Consider the following 10293-nt stretch of genomic DNA (forward strand, 5'->3'; position numbering starts at 1 on the left):
AGGGGCCATAATCTCATGTTTCTTCAAAGTATTGCTACCACACAGAACCATCACAACCATCACCAAAATACCCAAATCCCTTTTGCAGATCCCTCAGACCCCTCTGCACTTAGATCCCTCTTTCACTTCTCTTCTAGTAATCACAGCCTAAGGCAAAATTAATTTCTTTCTTTCTTTCTTTCTTTCTTTCTTTCTTTCTTTCTTTCTTTCTTTCTTTCCTTCCTTCCTTCCTTTCTTCTTTCTTTCCTTCTTTCTTTCTTTCTTTCTTTCTTTCTTTCTTTCTTTCTTTCTTTCTTTCTTTCTTCCCTTCCTTCCTTCCTTCCTTCCTTCCTTCCTTCTTTCTTTCTTTCTTTCTTTCTTTCTTTCTTTCTTTCTTTCTTTTTGTGAAGTGAATCAGATTTTATTTGGAGGGTTTTTGAAGGGAAGGAGGGGGAGAGAGTGAGAGAGAGTAACACGCTCAAGAGAGAATACAGGCTTCTTCAAGGGCGGATAGAGCCCCTACACACATCCCAGCATTAGACATGAATGCATGAAAGTACGCATCTCAAGAGGGGAGTTGTGGGTGACACATGTGCTCAGGTGACATATGTGCTTGGCCACGTGGGTGCAAGCAGCACATGGGCTCAGGCAGCACATGCAGCAAGGAAGAATTTCTTGAAGTGTCATTCTCTTTTTCTTTTATGGAGGGCAGGAAACACCCAGAGGTGCTTAGGGATCACTCCTGGTGGTGCTGGGAATTAAATAGGGGTTGGCCACTTGCAAGTCATATACCTTAATCTTTATATGATCTCTTCAGCCCCTAAAATGTGATTTTCAAACCAATGGGATCAGAATATCTTTTACAAAAAGATATCTTGTTACAAAAGTGGATTTTTATTGTTGTTGTTTTGGGGCTACACCTGGCAGTGCTCAAGGCTTACTCCTAGCTCTGTGTTCAGGGATCACTCCTGGTGGTGCTTGGGGACCATATATGGTGTTGGGGATGGAATATATGTGAACCACATGCAAATGTCCTTCCTGTTGTACAATCACTCTGGCCTGTAGAAGCTGATTTGGGGGTTCTACCTCAGATCTTTGGAATCAGAATCCTTGGCATCTCATATAAAGACCCAGGCCTTGCAGATAAGCTTTTGAAATGAAAAAATTTCTCTTTAGTAGTTAGTGATAGTGGCGAGGATAACAGCAGTAACAGCTAATACGTTTTAAGTGATTTTTAGGAGCAGATACAGAATTAAGCGCTTTATGGCTTTATTCTCTATCCCTTCACAGCTCCATTACTTTCCCAATTGATCAATAAAGGGGTTCAAAGAGGGCTGGGATATATACCAATACGTTATCATTAGCAAGGAGTTGAGATGGGATTTAACATGTTAAAGCCAAGTGGGGCAAATGTGTATTCTGAATGCATAATTTATATTTTGTGTCTTCAAGACACAGAAAAAAATGCCAATGGGATAGGAAATGGAAAATCTGTTTTGAGAAGAGGAAATCCCAGGAGCAGATCCTCGGCATCATTTCAGATCTGTGTATGTTCATGTCTGTCTTTGTTGTCGGATTACCTTTCAGCCTGAGCTTTCTGACACATCACTTCCACTTCCTCATCCTTCATCTCAGCGTGATGCTCAGGGGCCTGACTCCTTCACCTGACTGCTCTCCCTATGCCTCTTCTCAGATTTATTTCTTTTCTTTTCATTTTTTTTGTTTTTGCGGGATGGGGGATGAGTTTGTACCATGCCTGAAGTGCTCAGGACTTAACTCCTGGCTCTGCTCTCAGGCATCCTTCCTGGCAAGGCTTGGGGAGCAATGAGAATGCCCGGGAGTGAACCTGGGTTGAACAACTTGCAAGGAGAGCACCTGCTATCCTACCTCTCTGGTCACCTCTTCTCAGCTTTAGTTTCCACTGCCAAATGTATTGCTATCCTAGTTAGTTTATAATCTTTAAACATTAAAAATTGGGATATAAATGACACATTTTAGATAAGGCAATCCATATTTCATAAGTAGGCCTATATACTTTAAGCATTGTTAAGTATACCTATAAATAATTTATGTGTATATTTGATCACTATCATCCTCAATATCCTCACCAGTTACAAATGTTTCTCTCTGTACGAGAAATGAGAACTTCAAAGATTTGTTTTCTTAACAACTTTCAAATATATAATACAATATCATTAATATTCTCACCACATGTGCATTGCATCCTCAACACTTATTTATCTTATGACTGGAAGTCTTCACCTACTGACCTTCACCTATTTCACCCATTCTCAGCTCCAGACACTTGGCAACCACAAATATATGTGCTACTCTGTATCAGATTTCTTAAAGACACTACACAGTCACATCATACTTTGTCTTTCTCTGACTTATTTACATAGAATAATATCCTATGGACTATTCTTGTTATCATAAATGGCACGCTTTCCTTTTCTAAAACCTCAATAATCTATTTTAAATGTAGAAAAAAGAATATCATTTTTACAATGATACATAGATGTACATAGTCACATAAATATATCTATATAACAAAATATCACAAACACATATAGTCAAGTTTTCTTTACTCATTTATGTTGGTGAACACTAAGGTTGATACCCTGTATTGGCGATTGTAAATAATGTTGTAGTGGGCATGGGGGTGGAGATATCTTTTCAAGACAGTGATTTTGTTTTCTTTGGATAAAAACCCACAAGTGGAACTGCAGGGTTATATGTTAGCTCTGATTTTAATTTTATGGGGAACCTCTGTTCTGTTTCCATAGTGGTTATACACATTTACTTCTCATCCACAGTGCTCATGGGTTTCTTTTTCCTCATGTTCTCGTTGATGCTTGTTATTATAAAATCTTATTAGAAAAAAAAGGTCTATTTGCCTTTTTAAAAATAGCTAATGCTTTTCCAGGAGGATTACTCCATAACTTAGAGGCCAGCCGGGTATCCTAGAGGAAAGGGCAGTTCAGATAGAGAAGGGAGCACCAAATAAAGGATGTTTGGAGGATCCTCCCAGGAGGGGAGATGCATGTCGAAAGTAGACTATGGACTGAACATGTTTGCCACTCAATGCCTCTTTTGCAGACCACAACACCCAAAAGGAGAGAGAGAACACAGGGGATTGCCCTGCCACAGAGACGGGGGGATGGGGGGATGGGGGTGGGAGGGATATTATCCATGGTGGTGGAAAATGGGCACTGGTGGAGGGATGGGTATCTGATCATTGTATAATTGAAACCAAAGCACAAAAAATTGTAAATCTACAACTTTAAAAAAAAATAAAATAAAATAAAGGGGGAAAAAATAGCTAATGCTTTTAACAGAAGGAACCTTATTAGTTCAGTTTATCTTATTGCAGGTCACTAATGTTTTTGAGGGAAGGAAACTGATATGTCCTGCTTACCTTATTGTAGGTCACTTATAGAAAGTTGACTTCAATCATGTTGGTAGCAGAGGAGGTAGTGGGTTAGGGTCACAGAATGAGTTACTGTCTGTACGCCCTGCCCCACATAGTCTGTTTAAATAACATGCATGGTTAATAGCCACGTTCATCACAATCTGCAACTCCCATATCCTCGTGGCAAGGGTAGTTGAGCCTATTTGCTCTTTTAGAGTTCTTTCCTCCTGGAAAGGTATACTTGTAAGCTTCTTTATGGTAGGCATTTTTGCTTATTTCATGCATGGTTGTATTCCAAACACATAGAATAGTGACTAGCACAGAGTCCCCTCTCAAAACATGTGCTGAAAGTATGATAAGTAATATTGTACTCTCCAGAAACTTCCTAATGTTATGGAGCAAGTTTGGAAAATATAATTTACATGGTGCCTTGTTCTTAACAAAGCTAATATCCTAACCATAACATAGAAATGGAAAGAACTCTTCCGAAAATTTAGTACTTACTAAAATGCAAATATAATAGAAAAAATTTGGGGGTGCGATCTGCTGATTTTAATACTCTCTAAGAACTTAATGGTGTAGCTTGAAGAAGAGTCCATTCTAAGAAAAGTACTCAAAGAACAAAGATGCCAAGAAGACAAAGCATTTAAACTGGTGGTTTGCAAACCGGGATCATTTTATTCTCTTAGAAACTGAAGACTCTGAAAATAATTGTTGCTAAATAAATAGAAAATTTGCCATCTTCAACCATTGTAAAGCATATAGTTCAGTTGTGTTAAGTATGTCCTTACTGGAGCCTGGGAGATGGCTCAAAATCCTGGAACTCACGTTTTGAGGTAGGAGGTCCAGTTCAATTTTCAGCATAGCATGGTGTCCTAACATCATTGGGAGCAAAATGTAGCACCACACCCACATCTCAGCACTGCTTGTTGTGACAAAGAAACAAACAGAAACAATTCTCATATTGCAAAATTGCAACTCTATGGCCATCAGTTCTCTTCCCATTCTCCTCACACATCACCCTGTCCCCTGGAAATTACCCTTCTACTTTCTATGTCCAGTAACTTGACACTTTAGATGCCTCATAAAAATGGAATTTTGCAGTATTTGTTTTTTGGCTTACCCACTAAGCATAACATCCTCAAGATCATCAATATTGCAGCATGTGTCAGAATTTCCTTTCAAGAGTTGTGTGATACTTCATTGTTTATGTATCCCACACTTGATCTATTCATCCTCTGATGGCATTTGGAAGACTTCCATCTTTCAGATCTTTAAAATAATACTTCAATGTACATACAACTATCTCTCTGAGGCCTTCCTTCAGTTCTTTTTTGCAAATGCCAGAAGTTGCAGGGAGATATGGTAATCCTATTTTTAACTTTGAGGTGCCACTGTACTGTACTTTTCCCTGGAGGCTGTGGTATTTCCCATCCTCACCAATAATGCACAAAGGTTCCAGTGTCTTCATATCCTTGCCCAACCTTGTTTTTAAGCTCTGTGGAGTAGTAATCCTAATGGGTGTGAAGTGTGGTTATATGTTGGTTTGTCACAAGATTGGAGGGAGGGTATCAATACCCTCCCATCTGCGATGTGGCTGAACATCCTAAAAAACACAGAACCAGTCTCTGCAATAAAGAACAAAAGGGCCTAACATGTCCAGAGAACCAAGGCAGACAAACCCTGATTTAAACCATAAGGTTCATGGTTTCTTGTTTCCTGAGATGCTTAAAGGCAAAGACTACTCCCCAAATTCGATGACTGAGAAGGGCAATGTTTCATTTATTCAAAGTTTATTGGAAGTTTACAAATGTATTACAGACATCAGTAAAACATCATATCCATTTTACAGGGCACAAATCTCAAGCAAAGTGTTCACAACAGTCTCTGGCAGAACCCACACCAAATGCCTGTTGCAGACCTTCTTAACAAAGAGCTTAACACCCAACACACAACATGGACTCTGGCCTGCCTCGCCTTCCTGGGTCCTTTGAGATTTTGTTTATGCACTTACAAATTTAGTGGGAGATGGGCAAAGTAATCCCGTGTGGGAAAGATTGTCTTAGGAGAGGGAAAATTGCCAAAGTACTGATTTGTTAAGAGGAATCATAGGCCTTAGAATGTTGTCAGAATTTGTGAATAGACTCAAAACACTTGAGGGGAAAACAAGGAAATCAACAAGATAGGTTTGAGAATAGACTTTGATGGTGGACATTTTCTCTCAAAAATCTAGGGAAGTTTGGTCAGTGATCTCTTGAATATCAATCGTCAAACGCCCAGGAGGGTTGAAAGGATGGTGCAGTAAACTTTCAGGATAGAGAACATTTTTTTCCTATCCTACAGATTTATTGTATCTCAGTCACAGAAATGCTTTTTCAATGCCGCATGACTTCCTCCTCCCCTTTTTATTACCCTTGGGGAAATGGAGTATTGCAAAAGGAAGTAAACTTACGAAATAGTATAGCTCTCAAGAGTGAGTCATGTTTTATGGGAGTCTTGTGGTTGACTGGGTGACTACTGAGAAGATTTCAATCCTGTCATGATTACCTTGATGACTCCTCTGAAATGGTCATCCGAAAAAGCTCAGTGTCTAATGACGTCCCAGAGGGACCAGCCACTCAGGAGGCAAGGCCAAGCTCCCTTCATTCCGACTTCTTTTGTGCTTTAAGAACTGTACCTCAAATGGTGCAATTTGAAACTGTCTTCAAAATTTTCAGAGAAGGCTTGACTGAGTGCCACACCTAGAATTCTGTCCCCAGAAATCTATTTCAAAGCACTGAAGATGCTAACCAGTGGTTAAAGGCAACACTTCTGGCATGAAATATTCAGGGAACTGGTTCCATTTTTCCAATGTCATAAATCTTTGTGTGTTAGCATCTGGTTTCTGTTAGGCAGATATACACCAAGAGCACTTCTCCTTGGAATTTAAATATTTGTATTATTTCTTGTTAGAGGATTATATAAAGAAGAGAATTTTATCTGACCCCTGCAAAATGGTGAACAAAAGGCTGCCTAAATAACTGGCAAACAACATAAAATGGAAAATTAGACCAAAGATATTTCTCATTGTTTCACCTAAAAAGGTCATCCACCTTTGGCATCTGTAATCTGGGGGCACAGGAATTATAAGTCCCACAATTATGAAGTGATGCCTCCTAAATGACTACTGTACTGTTCTGGCCAGTAGGAAAAAGTCCAGGACGATAAGATGAGTAAGGATCAGTTCACAGAAAGATTTGTTAGCAAACTAATAAGATCAATTCTAATTAACTGGTGTTAGCTAGTTAGAGGATTACAAAGATTTCTGAGGCTATATCCGTTTTTCTGGGAAAGTTTAGAGCGATACACTGGTTAGATCTACCCAAATTTCAGGAGTGAAAGAGCACATGCTATAAACACGCCAACACTGACAACTTGACCTTTACTCAACAATGGCTACTGGTACCCAAAGAGTAGAAAGCTGCTTCAGAGGAAGGAATATCACTTCTTTGCATTGTTGGAGCATCGTACAGAATGGGAACAGAGGATGAAAAAAAGCTGTCTTTGGCCCCATATTAGGAATAAAATCTTGTTTATGCATTGGTTTTATTAAAGGTGAAAAGAACCAGAGAATAAAAGATGAACAAGGAAAATATCAAACAATAAAATGGATTCTCTACCTATGAATATTTGCAAAACCAACAATTAGGGATCTGATTTTTTTTCAGCTTCATTTTTGGTAGAGATCCCAGAATAATATAGCAGAAGAAAGGGCTCCTGAATCCTATGATGAATACCACAAGGCCGCTAGGAAGACTGTTTTCATTATCAGAGATGGTATGTGTTTGGAGGGCTATTCAGGAAACTGTCAAAAACTTCTACCTATACAAGAGGCAGCTCTGTGGCTATTGAATTGGGGAGCAATAGGAGATGAATGGAGCTCCAAAGTTATGGTTTTGATCAAAAGACAAAACGATCACCCTGAAGAAAGGTAGAAAACAAACAGGGGATTAGTAACGAGAGGGAGCTGGGGGAAGGTAATTCTGAAAAACAGCACATAAGTGATGAAATAATAATCCAAAAAGAGTTGAGACACAAACCCCATTCACAGGCAAAATATAGACCAGAAGAATTTATTTTATTAATGGAGGAATCAGGTAAGTTCCTGAGTTCTTTCCTTTGAGAAGAACACATTGGAGGAATGGAATTCTGGAAGTGTAAATTATTACTAATGGAAGAACTCCTGGTACAACGCATCCTGTCTTCTTTCAGGTATATTCACTCAGAGCATCCCTCATAGATGGAAAGATTCATCCCTCATCCATTCAGCATTTCTCTGTAGGGTGGCTGGCGACAGGTGGAGTGGGGTTGGAAGAAGACACGCAATAGGGCAATAGATGGAGGCCATTTTTGCTTGTGGATAATTTGACCCTAAGTCTAGGGTCTCCTTTTCTCATGCACTGACCAGCTTAGCTGCCAGATACTCTCTCAACAGCTCACTCTGAAGTTGTTCATTCCTCTAGATCCTTGTGAATACTGGTTATGTGTCCAATTCTAGGCCACCTTCCTTTTCCTGCCGGTGGTTAAAGCCTCATCTGGGAAATATAAGTGGTACTCTGAAAGGACAGTTAGAAAAGCAACATTTACTAGGAGAATTTCTTTCACTAGATTCCAGGCCACTGAGGACAGAGATTTTTTTCAGCTATACTGAGTCATCTACCTCCTCGCCCCTTTCACTTTTTCCAAATTGCTTTTTATTCATATCAGGCAAGGAACTCCAAACTTCAAATTGGACTCTCCCATTATCTACCAGAAACCTACCACTTTGGTAGCGTGGTGTTGCACATTATTTCTTAATCAGTTTGCCAAGCAGTTTACAAACTTACTATACAAACATAATAGAGTTAATTCTCCAGAGGCTCGAATAATTAATGAAGCATTTAGATATGAAGATAGCATGCGGAAAACAGCCACAACCAACATTTGCATTGCTTTTTAAAAAAATCAGTGACAATGACAAATGTCATATTAATACCTGAAAAGCAAATTAGTTTAATACATCCTGAATGGAGTACGATTTCCATGTCCTTTAAAGCCTTCATTTCCCCAGACCCATTTGGGATGGCGTCTGAAAAGCCACCTTTCACATTCTTTCCATAAAAAAACACTAGAAAATATTAACTACTATACTGAAAAGAGACCACGCTCACCTCACTAGGGCAGAAGGCCACTGAAATACACTGTGTACACAGCGACAGTACACCTCACTAAAGATAGGTCCTCTGATGGATTATTTCAACTGCCACAATTCATTAAGGGAGGAAGAGAATGGAAGAAGAAGCAAAGGCTTCATTTTAAACTGAAGCAAGCTAAAAAGGTTTTTGGGATTTTTTTTTTTTGCTTTTTTTGGTTTTTTTTTGTTTTTTTTTGTTTTTTTTTTTGTTTATGTTTTCACTATAAACACAACCGGTAAATGTCTTTAAGCAAACTCACTTTGGAGCCCGTTTTCTATCTGACCAACAGTTCCCAAGTTCAAAATGGAAATCTCTCTTTCAACAAAATTTGTTTTTCAAGGCCATTGCACTGTAATCTCCTGAGCAGCTCAACCTACTTGCATCACCCAGATACTATGGTGATGGCGGCTTTAAACCATATTCTTTCTATAAACACTGGGGCTCTTCCAAGCAGTTGTAACCTCCCCTGGACTTCACTTCTCAAAATTCTTTGCCATGACTGACCTTTTAATCCCCCTTCTGTCTCTACTCTCGAACTGCTTCCTATGTTCAAGTTGCCCTTTTTTGCTCTTCCACATGGGACACGCAATAGAGAACATGGTGTCATTCCCAGGGCCCCCCAGAACCTTTCCGTCCCGAAATTCCTAAAGCTTCAGTTCATTTGCACCAAGGACAACTGGTTGTCAGGCTAAGGCAGTGATTCTGTCTGCCTCGGTAAAGGAAAGCAGATAATACAGTCCAGGACATCTGAGCACCAGAAAACAATGCCACACTCAAAACAAACATCATGCTGACACCACACAAGGGCACCACTCACGGTCACTTGTATGTTCCCCAAGGACTGGATCCACAGTAAGCAACTGCAACATTCCCAGCAGGGATGGCATTTCTCACGGAACTCTACTGACACTGGTCGGTTTTTCTAATTGGCAAAAGGTGCAATATAAAAAAAAAAATACTATCACTTTGTAGATAATAAACTCTACTGAGGGTGGGAGTGGACTTAAGGATGGCGTCTTAAGAAGGACTGGCGCATAAAAAGCTTTGGGCCTAATGATTAGTTTCTTTTCGTCAATCACCAAAAGCCAAATGGAATGAACGTCTTTGAAAAAGGTCTCACTGACACGTAACAAATTCGTATAGAAAAAAAGGAAAAGGAATAAAGGGGGTCCTGGACCACTTTTGGATACTACTCAAAGACAACGCTGGATATGCATGCAGATCTCCACTGGGTCCTACGATATAGAAATTCCTTTGATATTACAAAATACAAAAATATCTTTATCAGAACTCTCATTTACATTGCATTTACAATGGACGTGTAAATAACTTAGTCTTGGGTCCTGGCTAATAAACAAAGTACATACTGAGGGGGAGAAAGTGTGTGTGTGTGTGTGTGTGGGGTGGGTGGGGATATCCTAAAAGTCAGAGAACCAGAGAGGAAACAGGCGAGCGAGACACGCCTTGCCATCCTTCGGGTGGCAACTCGAGACAGACGGACGGGAAGGGGGCGACCAACCCGGGCCCTGTCCGACAGAGTCTGTCGCGTCTTCAAAGTGAAATGTGCAAACGAGATGCGACATGCCAAGAACGGTGACCCGCGATGAGCCAGTCCGCAGCCTTGCTTGCCTCCGCCGAGGCGGGCACGGCCCTCGTCCCCCCGCCCCGCCCCACGCCCCCCGAGAGCGC

The sequence above is a fragment of the Sorex fumeus genome, unplaced genomic scaffold (assembly GCF_029834395.1).
Source record: "Sorex fumeus unplaced genomic scaffold, SorFum_2.1 ptg000072l, whole genome shotgun sequence".
Lineage (NCBI taxonomy): Eukaryota > Metazoa > Chordata > Mammalia > Eulipotyphla > Soricidae > Sorex > Sorex fumeus.